The sequence below is a fragment of the Fringilla coelebs genome (assembly GCF_963513975.1).
Source record: "Fringilla coelebs genome assembly, chromosome: Z".
Classification (NCBI taxonomy): domain Eukaryota; kingdom Metazoa; phylum Chordata; class Aves; order Passeriformes; family Fringillidae; genus Fringilla; species Fringilla coelebs.
The window spans coordinates 52,083,776-52,108,003 of record NC_140031.1 but is presented as its reverse complement, the minus strand read 5'-3'; positions in this window follow the sequence as shown (position 1 = coordinate 52,108,003).

Genomic DNA, 24,228 nt, shown 5'->3' with positions numbered 1-24,228 from the left:
CTGCAGTGGTACCTCAATTCCAGAGGACTGACCTAGGTTACCAAGACTGACTTGCTATGAGCAAGATTGCAGATTTCATAGAAAACTTGGGCAAACATTTACAGAAAGTTTCAACAGGAAATTGCAGTTCCAGAAATCAAGAAGATTAAAAAAAAAAAAAAAGAGGACCAAAAGTCATTTAAATGAGGCTTTTAAGTCAAGCACTTTAACAAAAAAACTAATTTCTGCAGGGCAAGTTACCTAATAATGACATTTTTAATAGAACATGAAAGTTTTTTTGTTTGGTTTGATTTACTTTTTATTTTAAAGTAATACATTTTTGGAACTCCGTGTCCTAGAATTCTTGTAAAGTAGCTGTGTTATATGCAGTCTGATAATTTTTCATTCCCCTTTAGGCATCGTTTTGGTTTATCTTGCTGGTCTCAGGTGAGGATTGAAGAAATTTATTGGCTGTGTGTTTAGAAATGCTCCACCCACTTCCTGCTTCATGGTTCATATGATCTGTAGATTGAAAATTTTAAAAAGTCTTTAAAGTGGCAACCAATGAAAAATATTATTGTCAGTGAAAAAGCAGCTGCAGAGATGCATGAAAAACCCAAAGTGATTCTGCACATAGGTTTGCAGGAAATCTTCACAGAAGGTTTCATTTAGAGTCTCTTTATAAATTCAGATTTTTCTTTTCTTTTTTCTAATATCTTCTGTAACTAAATGGTACTTTTCATAGATATGTAATAAAGCCATCAGATACAGGATTTAGCCTATAAAATGACTTTTTCACTTTAAAATACCATACAGGGCTGTGAGTGATGGAAGGAGTCCAGATAATACAAAGATTAGAGTATTTACCTTTGCTTTCCCCTTTTTTTTTCTAGCTGGAAGGAGCAAACCTCTGCCTGGGAGGCAGAAAAGGTGATAACATAGCCCTTGCTCCTGGTGCAGCTCTTCTGATTTTGCAAGGAAGGGGAGTGAACTGGAAAGTCTTGAAATCTCAAGTTCTAGATTCTACTTCTGGTTTTCATATGCAGTGTGAAGCATTAATTGGCATAGTCCAGTGCCTGCTCTGTTAATGAGGTGTGTGCAGGGGGGCAGATGTCTACACAAAAAAGTCATTTGTGGACCTCAGCCAAATAGTTATGGGCCAAAGCTCTTGAGTAATGTTAAGTTAGTGGCCTTCATAAAAACACTCTTTTTTTATTAACTGGCCAAGAGTACAACCACATATTGCTGCAACTGAGTCAGAAGAAAATAATGTGTGATTTCCTTTCTGGAAATGCCAATGTGAGCCAAAAGGCCCTGAAAAGAACCCTTTAAACTTTGCTAGGTATAGCTGAGTTAAAGGAAATAGTCTGGGTACTAACAAGCTAGACAAAGAAAAAGTGGTTTTACTTTTGAAGGAAAAATAATTCATTAAAATGTATCTATCCAATTCCTCTACAGGTGCTCATTGGTTTTTTCAAAGGTCAGTCTTAGCATCTGAGGTGTAGTAGCTGAGAATAAATTGCATATGCAAGATACGTTAAGTGGTGGGAAACATTCATGAACATTTGCCAGAAGATGTCTGTAAAAAACTTTAGCATTTGGCAACAGTGTTTCTTATTTATTTTAGTTCTGCCCTTTCTGTCTACAAATTATACTACAACAAAAATAATTTTTTTAAATGAAGCGTTGATAAGGTTCAATATGAAATGTGCTGCTGCTGCTGTGACAAAACAAGTTCAGCAGTAACGAATTCTTTCGAAAACTACACAGATTTCAAAGAGTTACTTACATTTTACTGAACTGTTTATTTTACTTTAACATCCTGAATAGAGAAAGAAATCACGGATTAATGGGAAATATATGTGGGTTCTTGCTTCTGAGGAGCAGCCTGGCTCTGCTCCAGCAGAGCTCTCAACTTTCAGCACTAAATTAGTCCTAAAGATTGAGTACAAAAGCCCTTGAAATGTCAGGCCCTACAGATTTAGAGGGTAGGATTTTGCACGTGTGTAAACCCATGTTGCTTCCTTCACTGCTTTGGTGGAATTAGTCTGATTTATGCAAGCTGAAGATTTGTCTCGGTGCAGACTTTAAGAGATTTCCTAGGTCTTCCCTACCAAAGGCAAATAATTATTGCTCAGGAGAGCAAGGGCTGCAGAGGAAGCTTGTTAAGGGAGCATTGGAGCTGAAATGTGGTCCGACGTCATGTAAGAACCAGAGAGAAGGAGAGTGTTTCAGCTGGGTTTGACACATCCAGGAACTGCTTGTCAAATAGAAGATTGTAGTAAACACTCCACTCCATAAGCTAAAGAAGGAGGTAAAATTTAATGAAAATAAGGCTGCAACTAAGGAGCTTGTCATTTTGTCATTCACATAAATATACTGAATATCTTTTCCCAGGCATGGCTATTACAAACAATGTTTTGTACAACATAGAGGATAAAGCTAAAAAATTACACAATTCTTAATATGCACCGTTTTCCTTTCTTTTGCTCAAGATTTTCCAGTTTTTTCCAGTTTCCAATTTTCCAATTTTATTGTTAACTTTTTTGTTAACAATAATTTACCCCTCTTTTTTTTTTTGTGGGCAGCTTTCTGTGTTTTCCTAAATAGAACGAGTAATTTAGAAAGGTCACTAAATAAAATATTAATACTGACACAGCATTCTTCAGTAAAAGCAAAGAGAGGCTTCTTGGCAATTTGCTACTAATTTAAACAGGGCTTACAAATGTATATGCATATGTAAATGCACGTAAAAATTCTCTCAAGGTGTAATGTGACAATAGTAGAATTATTAATGCACTATATATATATATATATATATATATATATATAATGTGCTTGACTGGAACAGTAGTCAGAGGCTACCAAGATCTCCACTTAAACAGAATTGCAGAGCCAAGCAACTTATCTGTAAGGGCTAGTATAAATTGTTTTGTGAAATATTAAAGAAGCATAGAAATCTATGAACTGCTGAAGTGTTTGAAATAGGCAGCAATTTTTCCACTGACATGTTATTTCAGATTGTCCCAACGTTGAGACGTCATGGACAGGAAATAAGAGAAAAACCATTCATCAGAATAAAAAAAAAAAGCATTTCCTTTAATGAAATGAGCAGAAATTCTTGCAGTTTGTTATCAGTAATGCTGGACATTAAAAAACATTACAGAAAACATAAGAAGAAATTAAAAACATTATAAGTTATTAGTTTAAATTAAACATTTGGGAGAGTCTGTCAATTTTTGGAGCAGTGCTGTGTAGAAGTGATGCTTAATCTGCATTTAGATTAGATTCTGGAGGCAGAGTGTTAGACACCATCTTTGAATTACAATCCTCACTCCTTGCCCAAAGAATTTTGTAATTTACTGGTCTCCTGTCCTAAGACTAAACTTCTAGCTTTCCTTCCCCAGGCTATCCTGCATGTTATGGTTCAGGAAAAGGCACATCTGCTCTGTTCTGCCTCTCTCGTCCCCTTGGACTTCAGGTTCCCTGGAAGAAAATGGAGCAAAAAGCCAGACTTCCTTCCATGTCATCTTCCTGTGAAAACTAATGAGTGAGAGCAGAGATCTTAGACATATACCAAGTCACAATATAATTCATTAGGTTTTGCTTCTAGAAGATATCCTGTTATTGGTAATTTATTCAGATACATTTGTGAAAAAGACCCTGATGTTATGCCTTAAGTGATTATGCAACCAGGAAGGAAACAATGATCCCTACCAGTCTGCTTCAGAATATTTTTCAAAACAGGAATCCCTTGCTTCTCCCAATTACCATATTTCCTGTGTTGCTTTAAATTTAAAATACAAATCAACTTTGGCTTGGTTATGAAAAGGTTAGTTGACACAAAAAAGCAAATTCCCAACTGCTTATCTTTTTTCTTATTACTTTACCCAATACAGTTATTAGTCGTTTAATCTTATCAAGAAATGTGGCAAGATGCTCTGATAAGAGAGTTAAAAAACTCTCTGCAGAGCGTCTAAATAAATTTCCATAAATAGAAATTTTCATCTTCAAAGACCACAAGCCCACAAAACCCCTTTTAGCACATAAATCCACTATTAATCTTTTGCACAAAAGAAACCTTCAAAAAACCCCAAACAAACCCAAAGCAATATAAGCCACCAAATCCATATGCTTCAGGGACAAAGAACAGGGAGTATGAAGGGAAATTCTAACACTTTCAGTCCCTCCAATAAGAGGAGAAAATGAATTGTAAGGTTTAAATGCACAGAGGCAGTACCGTTCAAAGAGGCAGTTAAATTTAGCAATTGCATGCTAAACTGATCATCAACTTCATAATAACTGCAAAAATATCATTATGGCTCTATATTCTTAATCTAGACAGTGGGTATTTATTCAGGGTCTGTTGGGCTTTCAAAACTGGAAGCAATAGAATGCTGGAGTTTGGCTTCAATGATCACAGCCCATATCCATTTTGGAAAAATAAGCACAGATTGGAAATACTAGATTAGAATGAAGTGTAAAGACCTAATTCACATCTCTTGACATGCTGTGAGCACTATTACAAAGCTTTATAGCCAAGCATATTCAAAAGCAGGAAGGCCAAATATCATCAGGGTTTTTTTCCTGATTAGACATTGAAGTGCTAAGAGATGCTTGCAACAGCCAATGCAAAACATCACAAAAAGGCTTTTCAAGCACCTGAAACATTGAACACCTTCAAGGGTAAGTGGCATTGGCAGCAATTTCATTCAATGAAAACTATGAACTGGGGGTTTGAACGTGGAGGCCATGAATTCAATAAAATTCAGAGTCCGTGATAAACACAAAATGTCAAGAGAGAGAGGGAGGATTTTTGTTTTGGCGCATTGAGCCCAGTAACCTGATTCAGCAGCATCAGTTACTCAATCTATTCCTCATGTGGGGAAAATATTTATTCTGGCGAGATTCTCCCACAAGGGCTTAATGCAAAGGAAATAGTGCTTGGCAGAAAATAATTTCTTACTGTTTTCCTCCATTGAAACCATTCTATTTTGTTGGCTTCCATTTTCAGTCCACAGAGCATTGAATAAATGTGTCAATTAATTGCTTAAGCCTTACAAAGAAAATTTTACCATGATTGATCCAATAAAAAGTAGGGTAGTCTCTTGTTATAGTATCAACAAATTGGATGACTAGTGAAAATAAGCATTTTAAACTGCATGGAGCAAATGAGATTGGACTGTTTCACATATCTTTGATTGCACTGGACTGAGAAATGTCTTTCTGGTAGTCTATTGAAAGGCATCTCTGATTACCTTTAAGTAAAAGTCTTGATATTAATTAGTTCTGAAATTTTCTAGAAAAATTCATACCACAGTAAGGAAAGAATTCTATTAACTTTCTTTTTTAAACAAAAGAAAGCCCTTATCAAAATGCGAGTAAGAAAGTGACTTGTTTTTAATCCTCTCCAGGAATGAGGCCTTTATATAATTACTGCCTGAATCATAAAGGAAACTTGACTTGCAGGTCATTTGGAATAGATTTCTGGGAAGCAAATAATTGTGCAAATTAATGCAAAAAACAGCGATAGAAATGTTGGCACTGGAATAATAGAAGGCATGTGTTAGGAATTTTATCCAATGGGAGTATGCGTTTATGTATTATTTCTATATTCCTCAGACAGAACGCTGAATATAGAATAGGCAGAGTTATTTCATTGTTCACAAATAATACTCTAATAGCAGCATTAACTCCATATATTATTAGTTAACTAACACTTTAATCTCTGTGGCAGTGCCATTTCTACTTACTTTCAATACAGCCAAGCAACTTTTAAAACAGGGAAGGACAAGTATGACTTTTTTCCCCTTCTTTCCTTTTTTCCCCCCAAAATTATATTTCTCAACATTAACATTAACATTAATGCTAATCTTCATGACCCTCTATCAAACTCTTTTCAGATCAATGCTAAATCACTCTTCTGGCAGGGTGAGTGACTCCCTGGTAAGTGACTACCAGGTAAGGTCCTTCCTCATGGGAGTACCACAATCTCGCCTAGTTTATTGTGCTTTTGACCTAAAGGTGTGACCCAGTCAAGAACTCCATAGGCCTGAAAATACACAGATTCTGCAAGATGATGAGGAACAATATTAAGTAGCCTTCTTCCAGTTAACAGACTTAAAAGGGGGCTTTGTTCAAACTAGAATGTAAGATTAAACTGAACTATTCTGTTCCATGTCACGTCATCAACATATTCAGGGCCAGCTGAGAGCCCAGCATGCTAGAAAATCAGAGTGGCACCAGGCATTACCTGGCCTTAAGCAGACCTATGGCTGCTCTTGTTAATGCTGGTAGTTTGAGGAAAAAGCATTGCTCTGCAGTTGGAGACAAAATCACAGGTTTTGACTTATAAGATTCTCAACTTGAATTACATACAAATTTGTAATTTGATTTTTAAACTATGTAAGGACTTGAAATTAATCAATATGTTGCAATCATCAGAAACCTTTTCAGAAAGGAGGAAACATCCTCTAGAACTGGCAAACAAATATATAAATCTTTTCATTGTAGTGCTATGAATTCAGGTGATACATTACTGATCTTTTAAACCTAATGTTACAGCCCAGACAGAGATATCAGTGAAATTTGTAGAAATATTTTCTGTAGCATTTCAGCATTTTTGCTGACTTAAAAGTCTGAGTTTTCTCAGCTGGAATACTGTTTTGGGTTCCTCCATAGCATGCAAACTGCCTTTACTTTCTGTTTAATCAAATCTGAATGTTTGTGAACAGATCTTGAACAGATGCATCACCTGAAACTACAGCTATGTTTTTCTTGAACATTAGATTTCATTGCCATCAAATATTAGGACTATCATCTATTTGAAGAATATTGAAAGGAAAAGGCAGGCCATGTACCAAATCAACACAGAACTTTCAGGCTGGAGCTGTTGGTAGAATTTTGGGGGGTTTTGACCAGAAAATGGCCTCTACACCACCTGTACCACTCATAATTGATGGGATGCACCTTTCTCAGAGGAAGAAAGGAAGTGTGCTCAGGAGCTAGAAGGACTCATTGATAGATCTTAAAGTTATATTGGAAGGGGGAAAGGCACAAAAGCAGTATTGCCAGGGATAATGAGTGGGATGGCACACCAAATCTGGAGGACCTGACTGAGAGTGCGAGCCCTCAATCTGCTCTGTGAGGTATTGACAACCACAAACCACACCTGAAACCAGCTCATGAAGCCTGAGAAACAAGCAAGATGAGCTCAGAGATTTGGCCCAGACCAGTGACATCATTGGCACAAGCAAAACGTGGTGGGATGAGTGACTGCTGTGACTGCTGTGGATGTGGGATGGGACAGGCTCCTCAGGAGGGACAGGCAGGGCAGGTGGGACAGCGGAGTGGCCCTGTGTGTGAAGGGGGGGCTGCAGGGTAGGGAGCTCACAGTCAGCATTGGTGTGATTGAGAGCATCTGGGTAAGGGTAAGGGACAAACAAATAACGGGAATGGAAGATGATGGCACTAATGAATTTTTCTTCAAGGAACAAAGGAACAGCTCCAAATCAACTTCCCTTGTTCTTATCAGGGATTTCAACTGGCCAGAGGTTACTTAGGAACATCACACAGCTGGGACAGAGGATTCTTCAGGTCCAGAGGATTCTTAAAACACCTGGATGATAACTTCATGGTACAGATACTAAGGGAGTCAACTAGGAATGGTGTCCTCTTCAGTTTGTTGCTGGTTGAGAGAAGTGGTGAAGTGGTGATTGGTGATCATCTTGATGAACACAAAGAAAGAAGTAGCTCATAAGTAGCTACTTATACTGAAAAAATTTTGTTGAAGTCTAATTCCACCATTCCCCACCTCACTATCTGCTTAATTTAATAAATACCAGCTTGAACCAGCTGGCAAAATTCACAACCGACCGAACTAAAACAGCTGGAGTATTTTTGGACATGAAACTAATATTAAGAAATGGGGTAAAACAGGTAAAGATGAGCAAAACTGGAAAGGATTTTTTTTTTTTTAATGCACAGGGTAATAATTTTGCGCTGTGGCAGGAACTGACAGAGAAGGAAGATTCTTCTAATTCCCAGTGATATATCTACTGCCTTCTTAAATGCATCTCCCACCAGCTGCCTATTTCTCGTGTTAAGTTCTTTCACGTGAAAACACATTTCCACTGGTCCTTCAAAAAAAGTCAGTCTCCTTTATTTCCATGGTTAGCTTCATTGAAGGTGGAGAAAAGTTAAGGAAGAAATGGGCAGCAGGTGAGATCTTACATGTAGGTGCACTAGCACATTTATAACATTTTTAATGTTTTTTATGAGGTAGAGATAGACTCAGTAGGGTAAGAAAATACTGAGTGTCTGTGAAAGTTGTTTCAAAAACAATAGTTTGACTGCAAGCTATTTTTAATTTCTTTTTAATAATAAGGAAAAATATTCCAAGACTATCTAAAAGTTTCTTCAGATGTTTTCAGAAAATGGGAATTCTTTGGTAAATCCGAGAAACATTTTTATCATAAAACTCTTCAGCTCAGCATTCCTTCAGAAAATACTAAGAGAAGGAAAACATTGTTAGGCAAAGGGGTTGTTATCCACTTGGGGGACAGAAGTTAGAATACTGCAACTACTTCATAAAACTTATCTGCATCTCTACTTTTTTTTTTTTGCATCTAAAACAAAAGGTAAAAACACAGGTGAGGATTTCACTCACCAAAATAAAAGGTAGTGTTTTGTACTTCCTGGTGTAGAGAGAATTCTTTCAGCACAATTTCAGTGATGGAAAGATACAACATTGAGACTTGCTGCCAGGAAATAACTAATGTTCACTTTACATTTTACACTATCATTTGAACTCATAATGGAGAGGAGGATGTTCAAGGTGAAAGATTTTTTGCCTTGGTGGAGTATTAAGAGGATGAGCTAAGGCAGGTAAAGTGATATCTGACTTTTGCTGGAATTCTCTTTTGACTAAAAGAGAAACTAGGAGAGATGGAAGGTTATTTTCTTTTTGTGGACCCACATTTTGGACATCTAAAACAAGTCATAGAACAATATAAAGATTTGGATTGAAAGGGACGTTGGAGATCATCTAGTTACAAATACCCTGCCATGGACAGGGCCACCTCCCACTATACCAGGTTGCTCAGCCCTTTCAGCTGGTCTTGAATGCCTCCAGGCATGAGACATCCACAGCTTCTCTGGGCAATATGTTCCAATGCCTCACCACCCTCTCAAGAGAGAGCTTCCTCCTAACATCTAATCTAAAACTACTCTCTCTTACATGGAATCCATTCCCCATTGTCCTGTCATGCCCTTGTAAATCATGTCTCTCTCTTTGCTCTCAGCTCCCTTGAGGTATTGGAAGTTCACCCCAAAGCCGTCTCTTCTCCAGGCCAGGCTGAACAATCTCCATTGTTTCAGCCTTTCTTCGTATGACAGATGCCCTGTCCCTCCAATCACTGAGGTATTCCTCCTCTGTACTCGCTCCAACAGCTCCATGTCCTTCCCGTGCTGCACTGGAAGCAGCACTGCAGGAGGGTCTCATCACAGCAGAGCAGAGCAGAGGGGCAGAATCCAATCTCCTTCCTTGCCCTGCTGGCCAGGCTCATTTTGATGCACCCCAGGATATTACTGATTGGTAATCACTTAGAAGAAAGAGAGAGATGGAGAATGAAAAAAGTGCTTCCAGACAAGGTATGAACAGCTCAGGCAGGACAGTATGGATTTAACAGCCTTAAGCCAGAGTTTATTAGAATCAAAGCAGAAGTGACATTGTTTTAGCTTGATAAGTTCTCAATAATTTACTAGAATATGAAGTATTATTATTTTAATGTGTGGGACAATGCCAAATGCATTGCAGATGCTAAGATTTTAGCTACACTGGTAAATGGGAAACAACTTTTATTGGCAAAATCTGAAAAAAATACCAAAATAATTTTTATCCATCTTCTCTCAAATGTAAAATGAATCCAAGTGCAAGTCTCTGATGAGTCGCTGAATTTCTGTTACAACAAATAAATGTTTCATAACATTGTTTTCCTGTTAAATGGTCAGTTAGAAGAAGCTGTGGAAGATAGTGCAAAGTGGTTTGTTTTTCCAATTTTGCTACTTTTTCTGCTCCCTTCAGAATGTGAATAAAACCTGAAGCCCTGCTACTCAGATTTGTTCCTTCGGGCAATATCTGGCTTTAAGATTAGCTTAATCTTGTGCTTTGCTCCAGTGTTTAGGAGGCAGCTGGTAAATAGCCTTTTTCTTTCAATCAGCCTTCCTGGAAGAGTACGTCACATGAGGGCAGGGGATTTTTCATTTGGATGGGTGGGCAGGAAGAATAGGAAGGCCAAGACTGAAGGTCAGGATCATGCTGGCAGATATTAATTTCACGAGCAACACACTAGCAGGGAGAAAAAAGAAGAATAGGAATGCCTTGGCATAATTGTTTTTACTCAAAAGGAAACAAGCAAAAGTACTATAAAGAAGAAATCCAGAGGTGTTTAGCCATGACAAAATCACACTGAAGTGCCAGAAGCTAATATGCATGAAACCAAAAGTTTAGTTTTAGGTAAGTCTTATTCATTTGAACAGATTTACATGGGTATCTCAGACATTTAGGAAATACAAGCTTCTTTTCAGAGCATGACCTATAAAGAGGCTAACTTAAAGGTAAATTAACTTAGTAAGTTAAAACTATAATTTATTTCTTGTTGTGTCAACCTTAGTTTTTTAAGGTAAAACCAAACAAGGCAGCAGCTATGACAGTGAGTTGTATACATTACCTTCACAAAGCTGAAGTAAATGAAAGAAATGATGCAGTTTTGAACCTGCGTCTGGCAGATTTCTCCCTCTATTTCTTCCTGAGTGTACTGGGGAGGAAAAAAGAGAGAAAACTTGGCTTTGGCTAAATTTACTAAAAGAGAAATATATGGGGGAGCTTCAAAGCTTTGTGAGACAATGGTAGAGGACACTGCTAACAAAAGGAAAGAAATGACAGCTGTTTAACTTGATTCTGCTTTCAATTCAGATAAAAAAGAGGAAAAGACAGTATAAGGAGAAGAACATTTTATTTCATATCCATGTAAGTAAGATTAAACTTTTATAGTGATCTGACATTTTCTCTTGAAATTACTTTAGTCATTGTGAGAGGATAAATTATGAAGAAAAGAAGTCAATGAAGAAAGACAAATAGAGTAGATCACTTTCTCACTCTTGGGTCTTAAAAATGTATTGTTACATCTTTCTTACAATTCCTTTTATTGGGAATGAAAATAGACTAATTTTTAGAGAAAAATAGGGAGATGAAAGTAAGGATAAAAATGGATATTAGAGGATATTAGTGAAGAAAATGCAAACAAAGCTAGCACTTCAAAATCAAATTTCACCAAACCTTCAAGCTTTTTTTCTATTCTTCTTGGTACAGAAGGACTGATGGATTTTCATTAATTTGAAATCAAAAGTTGTGGAAGTACTGGAAAGGAAATTTTATTCTGGGAAATATTAAAATGTATGCTTGCCTTTTTGTAAAATCTACTCTTCAACAACCTGCATAAACTTACCTTGTCAAGAATCCAAATCTCAGCTTGTTTTCTTTCTCTAATAAATGCTTGACTCCATTTATGATGTTAGACTGCTTTCTACAGTGAAAAAGTAAAGAGATACTAAACACAAATAACAGTCCAGGAATGGAAAGGCTACACTGAAGGAAAAAATTTATTTTCCTGCTGATGTTTATGACAAAAAGAGTGCAATAAACCAACAGTCATTGCATAACATTTACCTCATTTTCTTGTTCTTAGAATTTTATTCTGAGCTAAGGCCAACTTAGCTAAATATTTTTAAAGAAAAGGAATAAAACCAAATGCTTAAACCACTAGGCAAAATTAATACGACAGTGTTGACTCATCTCCTCGCTCAATAAAAGTGGTTAATTTTATCTTGAGTGTTCGGAAGTTGAACAGGAACTGGATATGTTTTATTCTTTTATTTTTAAAAGTTTTATCACTTAGGCTACATACTGCAACGTGTAATGGCATACAGCTATGCCTGAGAGATACCAGTGAAATGAAAGATGAATAGTTTCCAATTCAGTATTTTATCTCCAGTAACCATGAGATGGTTTAAAATTGATTCAATTGAGTGGAGTGCTTTATTCTTTCCAATAATATGGGTTTTTTTCACACTGAGAAGGCCCAGCCTTGCTCTGTTTTCACAGTTAGCATGCATATATTGCTTTCCACTTTGGTGGTATGACATCCCAGCTAGGTCTCTCACTTCACTCTGTTTCAGTGTATGTTTTACCCTGTCTCTCAAAACTACTTTACTGTTTGTCCTTCAGCACATGAACAAAAAACTTTCTCTAAGAGAAATGTCAACAGCTCACAGAATTGCCATAGAATGGCTGAATAACATGAGAAAGAATAAGTCTTGGTATATCTGAAAGTGAAGCACAAGGAACTATAAACAGTCCAAGCTCAAAAATGCCTAGAAGCGATTGCAAAAGCAATATAAATTGTGGGAGACGTTGGATTCATGAACTCATTTCAACAGAATTGATGAAAAAACAGTTTTATTCCAGGGCACATAGAAATGTGTGATGTACCGGTTCGCTAGACCACCACAGACCTGCTGGGTGGAAATAGCCTTTCTGTTTCCACCTCCCTGTCTACTCCTGGCTAAGATCAATGAAAAAGCTCCTAGAAAACATTCCCGGCTTTCCAATGGAAAAGCAAGCTTCCTCTGACTGGCTTGCTCCTCAGAGAATATTTTGATTTTGTTGTTTTTAATAAAATTTCAGATAAAGAGTGATTAAGTAAGGCATAAAGAAGCAAATGGAAACAACTGGCCCCTCTTCTTGGCCCCATTTCACATCACCCACCTGAACCCTCATTCTCAAGCCTCCCCCTACAAAATGAGTGATATTTCCCTGCTCGCACAGAGTGATGGTTTTCAAGAAAGACATGCTATAAAAAAGAGTTTGAGACATAGATAAAGACATGACAGTACAATGCACTTTTTTCTCCTAAACAAATTAGTTTAATAGGAGCTTTGTTCCCTTCAGTACATTTTTATCATCTGCATGCTGTCTTTTCCTTTATTCTCATAGAACAACAAACTTTCCTGTTTTGAGTCTTTCCAGGACAGCCTTGGATTGGACTAGGAATTGAAGGAATTTTGAAATATTATTTTTATTTTTCTTTCTCTGTCAATAGACAAAAGCCCTTTTGAACTTAACATTTATTACCACTTCAGAAACCCCCTTATCAAACCCATCATATCTTTCACATAATTGATTGACATTTTCTATTTCTAGGTCAGATAATCAAGCGATCAGAATCTTTGTGCCACAGACTAAATAATATTGCTTTTTTTTTCACTTTTTTTTTAAAAGACACCTACCAGGTCCCATTTATCCACTTGTATGAGGTGTACAGTATTACTGCCTGTATGGAAAAAAAGGACATCTCTTGAAATTAAATTACTCATTTTACAGAATGAATGACCCACTAGGTTAGTTAGATGCAGTGACTTTCAGTGTTAGACCTTAATAATCACACTTCTACACACCAGCTTGTGATGACTTCATTGGAAGATTTAAAACCTCAGACTTTTCTCATAGATTGTGCCCTAAGAAGGGAAAAAATGTTGGCCCGACAGGAAAGAACTCTATTATTTTCAGGAAAAATAAACAAAATCTCAGCCTTTTCTATTTGGCCTATCACTCTCTTTATGTACTCCTTCCTTCTGCTTTCCTGAAGCTTTGTTGCTACTGGAAGTTCATAGGAACAGAGGGGCATTAGAGTCAGAGTCCAAAATCAGCACTAAGGAAAAGCACGTATGCAATTCACAGAAACCTGGGGAGATGGGTGACGCTTCAAAAAGGGAGAGACACAAAAACTGCAAGGTTCATAATTTACATATATACACAGACAAAATGTACAATATTGCCCCTGAAGTATTTGTATAATTTGATGTGATCAAGAAATTTTGACCGCAGAATTATCATGCGGTCAAATGTTATTCTCATATGATATAAGCTTTTTTCTCTTATTTCATTTCTCGTCATTGTAATAAAAATATGAAAGAAAGACTGTTGGTGTTTAATTCTGAGTTGGTGCTCATTTTTCTTTTCATAAGATCAACGAAATTCAGATAATATTGTTACCAAGACTGGCAGTGTGTGGGCCGTGTTCCACTGGCTCTCACCTGTCCTACTCACTTTTCTAATAGTACAAGCTTTGTGCTGTGTGTTGTCTACATAGGACACAATTTCTGAATTGATAACCATATTGATTTTTAAAATAAATTCTGATTCTCAAAACCCAGGGAAATCTTTCATTCTTCCCAGTATAATTTTAAAACTTTCAGTAGGTGCTATTTCTGTACAGAAATTATACCAGTACTCTTTATCTGTTAACACACTCAGAATATAAACTCATTGCATTCATCTTTTTTATTAAAAAATCTAACATATGTATTTATATAATATATAACATAATATATTTTAATTCAAGCTAGATAGGAATAATATTTTTTTTAAATAACTGAATTTAAATGTTGTTGGTTAAGGTAAGAAGTATAGATGTTTGGGAAGAAAAAAATTCTGGGATTTCTTCAACATATGTGTTAAGCTAAAGGTCTAATTTATTATTTTATTCATAGAAAGTGTTGTATCATCATATAAAGAGCATAAATTCTGTAGGAGACAATAATTGTCAGCCCAGCCTTCTAAAATAGTGTAGTGCTATATAAAAATCAACAGTGTTCATCAGGTTCAGCACAGACAGAAACATTTAAGTGGAATATCCCTTTCATGTGCTTTCTTCTACCAGGAGAGCATTATTGCACTATTGCAGCTATATGTGCTGCATTTACTGAGATTGTATCTCTCTCTGTAGTGTCATTTATTTTCTGGTCTTGGTTTGGTTTGGTTTGGCTTGGCTTGGTTTTTGGTGACATTGGGGGATTTTTGTTTTTCTTGCTATTGTTATTTTTCTTGCGATTTCTTCATTGATTTACTTTTTTTATATTGCAGCTAATGTATTTTTTGCAACCTGCATTTTCTCTGAAGCAGACAACTTGTTCACCAAGCACCCAGAATACTAAGCTTATCTTTAATGAACAATACAGCAGTAAAAACCCCTCCATTTTGTAAACACAGTAGAAAGAAATGAAAGTGATGTATCCTATTCAGTAATTTTGGTATATACAAGTTTGAAAAAAATGTATAGAAGCTTTCAGAAAACATAATAGAATGGTACTAGAGCTAAATAATTTCAGTATGTCTAGGAGGGAAACAATATTTCTTTCAAATGAGTTCAGCAGAAGGAATGAAGGAAAACATTCAATGGAAGTGAAACTATTTAAATTGTTGATAGTTGCAAAGTTTCCATGCTGCCCTTTCCAAAGGAAAACATCTTTGCCTCCATTTCACAGGTTGCCAGCCTCTTCCAATTTCTTTACTCTGTACTTCTATCAAAAAATTACAAATTGTTTAGATGAAAAAAGAAAAAATGTTTACATGCTCAACAAGTGCATCCAAACATGCATATGTTAATCCCTAACCAGTGCAGCTTTTCTTTCAGAATGGCCTTTTTTTCTGCCCTTTCTTTTGAGAATGTAGATAAGCAAACAGAATGCCCAGTGCAACTTGAAAAAAAGCAGCAGTTAAGCATATTGTGGAACACATGTTCTGAATTTCATTTGCTAACCTGAACAAAAGTAGTAAATGTATTAGCAGACTTCAAACTTTCTTTTTCTGTGACTGCATTAAAGTCAGTCTGACAAATAAAATAAACATGGTAGCCCTAGTGAGGTTGATGGATTTACAACCATTAAGGAGGTAGTTCATTATGCTAAGCCAACAGCCACTTTTGACAAGAAAAATCATTTAACCTTTTCACATATAGCCTTCCAATTAACTTCAGACTGAGACAGCAGACCCTTCTCTGTTTTGCTCTGTCCAAAGAGCTACATGGCCAAGTATGAGCAGTGACAGTTTACAAACCAAATTGTAATGCAATTAAGATAGAGAATAAATACTGCTTAGTTTGTAATCAGAACATGTTTCTATCCTTATAATATAAATTTTAAAATTTAGAATTTTACCATGGATTTGTACGATATCACTACGCAATATATTTTTTTTTCCTGTGGTTTTCTGTCGGATTTGGGGAATAGTACTCATCAATTCAGAGCCCCACCAAGACTCCAAAACCAGGCTGCTGGTCTCTGAACCTCCCCCAATTTTGCCATCCCCCTCTCCTTTGTTATGAGTCTTGCCCTTGAGATTTTCCACCGTATTTATTGCCCTCCTCTGGACACACTCTATTAGATGTCCCTATATATTGTGACGCCTGAAGCTGCTCAAAGCACTTGAGGTGGGACTTCAATGGTGCAGTACAGTGTAGAGTGAAATATTCATACTACAGGTTCATTTCCTTCCCTACCAGTGAAAAGCCATGGAAGACAAATGAAACCAGCAGAGGAACCAGGTTAAAGGTAGCACCAGGCTGCAGTTAGCTGACCTCTTCCTTCCAGGAACAGTGCTGGTGGTTCTCCTTACCCTCCTCTGTGGTCCTGTTCAAAGTCACACCGGCTCACAGAAGAGGTCAGTTTTTCCTGGTGGAAAACTGAGACACATGGGGGACAGCTGGGGAGACAAGGACACTAAACCTCACATCTGTGAGCTGGCTGCAAAGGCAGTCTGCTTAGCTGTCCAGCTCTACAGTGAGAAAATATCTGCACAGCAGTGCAGCTACAGGGTGCTCTGATTGTCTTGCCTGGTTCTTTTACTTCTCAGCTACGCACTGAGTCTTTGGAGCCCATTATTCTTTTTCATATCTCAGTTTGGGAATTTTGGGGTTTTTTTTGGTTTGGTTTTTTATTTTATTTGGTTGGTTGGGGTTTTAGTTGGATTTCTTTTTTTTAAAAGAAATCTGGGCATGCAAGGAGTGTGAAATCACCCTGGTCTGAGGAAGAAGGAGGCACTGGAGGAGGCAAAAGAGGAGACACAAGATCTTGGAGGTTTAGAACCTTTGTGGAGATGGATGTCAGACTATACGTGCTTAAGTTTAGATCTGATCTAAATATGTTGATTTCATTCTCACAACTACAGTTCTATTAATTATCCTAATTATTATTTCCAATTCATATGCTCACTGACTGAAATTTCATTATAATTTCATACTTGGAAATCTTAACAAATAAGACAAAAACCAAGGATCCATAAGCCACCAAGGTCCTGTATTATGGCTTTATTTTTCAGCACAAATCAGCCCATCACCTAAAAATAGCAGATAAAAAATTATTTTCTTAGTGTCAGTATACCATGTTAGCATAATTTATGTGACCATCATATACTAATTGGAAGGACAATTTTCTGTCTTCATTGAAAAGTGATTAAAACCATTTATTTGTGCTACAGTAGATCTGCTCTGCTCTGAACACCTGACTAGCAGAGACTAAGTTGTCATAGATATTGAAGATGTAAAATCTTTATATTTACAGTTACTCTGTTAGTCATCCCTTATTTCATTTACAATGGGGAAAACTGATGATGACTCCAAACTTCAAAAATGGTTTCTTAAAATACATGTTATAAACTTAAGTCATTCAGAGTGCATACAGTCATAGACATAGTGTTTTGGGGAAAAAGTAAGTATTTCCCAGAAAGCAGTCCTGAACTCATGAATATGGTCTGCTATATGTTTTAAAGAAATTATATGCCTACTGGAGTGTGAGCATACTAAAAAGAGAACACTGGTGCCATTGTCTTTACATTTTTCCTCCACAGTGGTTTTCTTAGGATCCTCTAAAAAGCACTTTGTATTCTGATTAACAATGACCTATAGCAAGCTAATAGAATATATATTTTGTGACTATAATATACTCCTTGGAAAGTTTTATAATGTTTCTTTTTGTCTAAGTGGAGCAGGAATCTCACTGTATTGTTTTCATTTATGAATCAGGCTATGATTTACGTCCTTAATGAAGAAAGCATTTAAGTGTTTGTGCAAATTCAACACCATGTATGAAACACAGAAAGTTATTGTTTTCCAAGTCATGTTCGCTAAAAATGAGTTTATTCATATATTTTCCTTTGCCAGAGTCTGCACTCACACAAATTTGGATTTGACTCCTTTCTTCCTTACTAATGGAGCCCAACCAACAATGTAGAGATTGTGCTCCTCAGATTTTCCTCGAAAGTTCCATGTTGTGTGCTACTGCCCTACATATCATATTGACAAAGTCACAAACTTCAGAGATACCAGGGCAGCTGTCTACAAAGCAAGAAAGGAAATGGTTTAGGGAGAGGTCAGCAACAGAGGCTGCAGGAGACACAGTCTGGCAGCACCCATGCCTAAGGGATGTCCTGCCCAGAAAAGTGCTCCTCTGCAGCTCCTCTACCCAGCAGACAAAGACTCTGTCTACCCCATGCAAAAGTCCCAGGTTCAGCTTTTGAGATACAAAAAAGGAAATCATGTTTCAACCTTCTGGCTGTTGTGGGATGCTGAATCTGAACTTTTTTTAAGATGAGAAGTTACAACAACCTCTCTGCTTTTGAGATAAACTGTCCTACCATGAAGCTACAATACTGCTGGAACACACAGCCCTACCATGCCAAGAGTTTTTCCTCTGATCTTGAGCATACACCCTTCAATATTTTATAAAATAAAACCAGATAAGAATCTAAGAAAGTAGCAAAACAATTATATAGTTATTAATTTTTTAAGAGTTCCTTAACACATACATCTAGCCCATTTAGCCATGGAGATGGGAAACTGTCTGCAGTGTCTAGAATAATTTCCATAATTGAGAAGAGGTTGAAAAGTAGAGCAATACACTGGTTACAGATAAGTGCTGATGAGGTGATTTCACAGTGTTTGCAGCAACCATGCAAAAGAAAAGTTAAGGCAAAAGATTACCTTGAATTTTTATTTTTCTTCCTTAGTCAATGTGCTGTTTCTTGTATATTCATTTTTCTGATTTACTGTCTGTTATCATAATAAACAAACCAAAATGTTTGTTTATTATGCAAATGTCTTGTAGCAAGACATGTTTATGCTACTCCTAGAAAGATACTACTATCCTATTCCAGATTGTTATTTGTAATAGAAACTTTTCTTTTGCTCTATCTGGAGGCTAACTACACTAGCATTTTACAATGAGAACACAACAAAATTGGGAAACTCTTAACTGAGAGATGAAATTTGTAGCACGTATTAATAGCATATTGCTGTAAAGAATCATTCAGTTTTTACTGTGCCAGCCAGCAGAAACTCAGCAGAAACTCAGCAAATTGTCACAGCAATTTTCAGCTATTCATAAACATGGCAGTGCACACCCACACTTGGCATGGAAAATGTGGTGTGAAACAACAGCAGATGATGGGTTATGATGATGGTAAATAACAATGATAATGGCTATTGATTTTTTTTGGAGGGACATTTCACTGTGTATTGTATGTGTAAACACTGACACAAACAGCTGGTGTTACTAGAAATGGTGAATTCACATAAGGAAACTGAACATTTGCAAATCTTTCCATTCATGGAGGTCAGAAATGTCAGCTCTATTTCCCATATGAATAAGAGATGAATGTAGCCTGCATTGGCTTTCTTTACTTTGGGAATTTTTAGGTGGTGGTGGTTGTTTTTCTTCTTTTGTTTTGTTTTCTGCTTTTCTTGTTCATTTGTTTGTAGGGTTTTTTGTGGGTTTTGGTTGTTTTCATTTTTTTCTTCCTTTGTTTTTGGTTCCATGGGGGATTATATAAACTAATGATAATATTGCAAAGTGATATTTAGTAAAAGGCTTGATAATATCGGCCACCAAAATGTTTTAACTATGACTTAAGTATTAAAAAGTGCTCACACTTGGCCATTTTGTATCTATTGTATACTGATAAATAGAGCGGAAAGTCTCAAGTAAGTTATGGGTAAGAAATAAATAGCTTTTCTAGACAGTTCAGATTCCTTTGTTTTTAAATATTTGCATGCAGCATGTATCTGCTGTGCAGACGATAATATGAATAATCTGATAAGTAGAACAGTACCTAGCACAACATTCAAGGTCAACATGTGCTTGGCTAACATACTTCAGGTTATTATTGCTAAATGCAAAAAATTAAAATCAACACCAGCCTACTTGGTTTGCTCCCAGACTTTTCAAGCTGCAACTTTAATGATTTGTCTTATCTGACTTCAGAGGGATTGCTTAAAATGAGAAATGTGAGCAAAAGTTTAGAATACTAGCACTTCAATAACAATGTAATATATGGAACATCTTTTATCACTTCAAATTCACTCTGCCTGTTAATTTATTTGTATTAGGTTTACTGATACTACTTCATATCCTGAGCAACAGCAGTTAGTTCCATGCTACCTGAAAATTATGTCTAGATTTTCCCCAGATCTCTTTTTCAAAATACTGAGTTTTAATAGTGAATTGGGAGAATATGCTTCCTCTCTTGCTTGCACTTTTGCAGGGCATCTGAAGAGAGATAAGAGGAGGTTTTTTAGCTTTGGGAAGCCTGGAGCCTCATTAGGTGATGGAAGGGAATTTCTTCCTCTAATGTGCTACACTAAAAAATGCACTCACACTGAATGGCAAGAATCCAGTCCACCACAGCATGCACTAGTCACCCAAACTGCTAATGTCAACGCTGAACTTTTGAAAGAGCTGGCCTCTGTGGAGTGCAGCCAGATTTCCCATGTAAAGTAGAAGGCAAATATGCTGAAATAAATGCAGCATTTCCCCATCTCCATGGGAGAGCAAAGATTGGAGTACAGCTCTGCTGGGGGCCAATTGCTTATATATTTTCATGGATCTTTCAAAGTGGCTGGAATCTTTGATGTGTTATGATTTCCTTTGGATTCTAGGAATGCTGCAGTCTTGTTTGTATTGCTGATTTCTGTCTACTACTTCTGCTGCATTTCCTCACACTGTACACATGGGAGGAGACACTTTCTTTATGCGACAGAAACTCCCATTCTTTTGTTAATGGGTACAGAGCTGTATTTAAATTATTTCTTTATGCTGGCTAAAACAATAATATGGTTTTCTTTTACTGAACTACCACTTTATATTTGCAGATGTGAGGAAAGAGTATCTTGCTAAAAGGTAACTCTAACAATATATTTCTGAGGTCTAGCTGAAAGGTTTACAGTTTTTTTCTATGTAACTTGGAAGACAATAACAAGCCAGAAAGAAGAAAGCAAAGGCTAAGTGCTGCCCTATTTCAGACTGACTTTTAGCTGTCATGTGGGAGGAAAAGTGCAATGGGAAAGAAGAATGAAAGAGAAAGAAAAATAAAGAAATAAAAAATCAAAGATGCAAAGAATTGTCCAGGTTCCTGCCAAAGCCCACTGACTCCAGCCTGGGAAATATGTAGGACTATGAAATGGAGATCACACACCACCCCATGCCCCCACACCCTCACTGAATTATTTTGTCATATCATAAGATACAAAGCAGCTGTTTAGTAAGGCAATCCGTTGGTGTGTCTTGAGCAAAGCAGAAAGAGTGCATGAGAAGGCAGACATCAGGGTTTGGTGTAGATGAACCTAACACAGGACTTGCACAACTATTCTGCATGTAATCTCCTTACACCAAACGGGTTTTATCTTAAAAACTTTAATACTATGCGAGTGGTGATCTGATTTTCAAAAGCATAAAATAGCTTGAAAAAACTTGCTAAACCAGACAGAATTAATGATGTTTTTCAAAGCCAGTGGTTCTCTAAGTAGTCACATTTTGATTTCCAGTTTTAAAGATTATCTTTCTGGCATGTTCCATGTTCCATTTAGCACATGTAGAGAGATTGTTTCTGTGCCATAGAGAACACTGTGTATTTTTTCCAGCTATGTGGAGTCATTATGGTTGTGTTCCATAATGACTATGTCCCTCTCCTGAAAGCTCACACCATCAACAAGATAATCTCAGATCAGATGAAAGAGAGAGAAAAAAAATTTGCCTGTAGAGCTTAATTACTTTAATGCTTTTATGAAAAACCTGTAGTACTTCCCTATTTCAAGCAAAGACTGATCATTTTGTATCTGGATTTCCCTGGGAAAATAATAATAACAGTAATGATACTACTAATAATAAATACTACTAATAATAATAAACTGAGCTAAATATCAGCAGAGTTTGCAAGGCTTTGCAAGTAACAAACCTCAAATTCCATGTGCTTAGCAGAGGTTTGTCAAGGGTTGGCAGCTAAATTTACCAGAGATTTCTGCTGCAACAAAGCTAAGTGAGAGAGAGAAGAGCACTGCAAGACAGCTTTGCAATTCTTCCCACTGGCACCCAAGATGGATTAATTGTGAACAGGAAAAAGACCTCAACCTTCACAGTCTTCCTAGCTAACAAGTAGGAGCATGGAGCAGGAAAACACAAATGGGAGCAGAGAGAGAAAGACAAATAAACATGAATGACATGAAAGCAGACTAAGGAAGAAACAGAGGAACTGGGAGGAGGTGTTCCAGAGAGGCAAGGGCACCACAACTGTAGCAGGCTGTGAGGAGCCAGGACAGAATGTGTGCCATGACAAAATGTTTCTTTGTACTCTCAAAGCTTTGGGTAACGTCCCAAATTCCATGGAATTCTTTATTCCTTTATGGCTCTCAAGCAGGTATGGAAAATGTGTGTCAGGCCTCCTCAGATATCAGTTGCACTTCTGCCAGTGTTGATGGTAGGACATGTAGGAGAGGGTTGTGACTGGCATTTGTTTTAATGCCTGCTGACACACGAAGCAAAATTACTATTTGTGGTGGAATTCTAATATTTCCCTCTAATGTAAGGCTGTCTTCAGAAACACAAAACAGTAATGACTGTGCAATTAAAAGTTGTACCAGAGCATGCATGCAAAAATAGGAAATTAAGATTTCCATGTGAATAATCCTAATGGTAACAGTCTTTAACTTTTAATGTCTCTACTTTGTAGCTGTAATATTTTTAGTGGCAGTTTGGTGTGCTCTGGTATACATGTATTTTTTAATCAGAAAAATTTGTAGAACTGCTTTAATTCCTACATTAACACATTCCTTTTCTCATCTTTACCCACAGAATCAGGTGACTGGAATGTCTAACTTTCTGAGTGTGCTTTATAGAAATATACACAATGAATTTACAGATTTTGTTTTCTCAGTTAAATCATTCTTAAAATTAAAAGCAAGGTACTGAATTTTCTTTTGATGTGTTTCAGTTGTTTCACATGGCTCTAAGTTTGAACACTATTTTACTTTTTTTTTTCCCCTTCCTCTTTTTTGTTATTTTTACCAGTCTGCCTGCTGCTAATTCTCAGCTTGTGGCGGAGGAACAGAGACATGAACATATGCTCTGAAAGAGAGGTTCTTTCACATTTGTATTTCAGAGAGTTTTGTTGCTCCTTGAGCCCAATAACCTCACAAATTAATTCCTTTTGCTTGCAGTGACATCTGTTGGTGAGGGCAGAGCTGATTAACTGTGGGGCTGGCTTCATTGAGGTATTTAAATGCAGCAGATGTTTCTTCTCTCTTTCCCCCATCTGATTTCCAAGAACGTGGAAACAGTTTTGGAGAATTGATATAAACCTTGTTCATACAGATGAATTAAATCCCTAAATCTGCATACCTACCACTGTTGCTGACTGTAGTGCCTAAATGACCGCTGGGCCAGGGCTATTAATCACCAAGTCTATACACAAAAGAACAAGCAAAAAAAATAGATTTATATAATCAAAGGATATTTCTGACAAGAAAATACTATTCCTCAGTTACTGTGTGTGCACACAATAAATGCTCCCCATATCCCTGTAGAAATCTGCACTGAGACAAAGGAAAAGAATCAAAAAGAAATACTTCAAAATTTGAACCACAGGCTTTATTTAACCGAAGAAAACAGTTGCATTCTTAAGTCTCAACATTTTAACTTTTTTTCTTCCATTAACTTTTTCTCTGATGCTTTGTTACTGCACTAAGAAAAATATCATATGTAGGCTTCCAAGTATTTTTATATTTATCATCCATAGCTGGTTTTAACATTAAAAAAACCAAAAAACTTCTCTACAAACAAATGCACACAAAGTTTTAGAAACTTTCAAAATCTCAGGTAATGCTTTTGTATATGTAATTAACTATATGACAGATAACAGCTGGTCCTTACTTTTGAGTCAAAAATTGAAATATTAACTCTTGTTAGTCTTAGGCCACATCATCTTTTTCCATGTCTGAAAAGATATGTTTGCTCCTTTTTCTGTACCCCTTTTGACAGTTACTATTATGGATATATGGTGGCAATGAATTTATGACTATCTTTTCA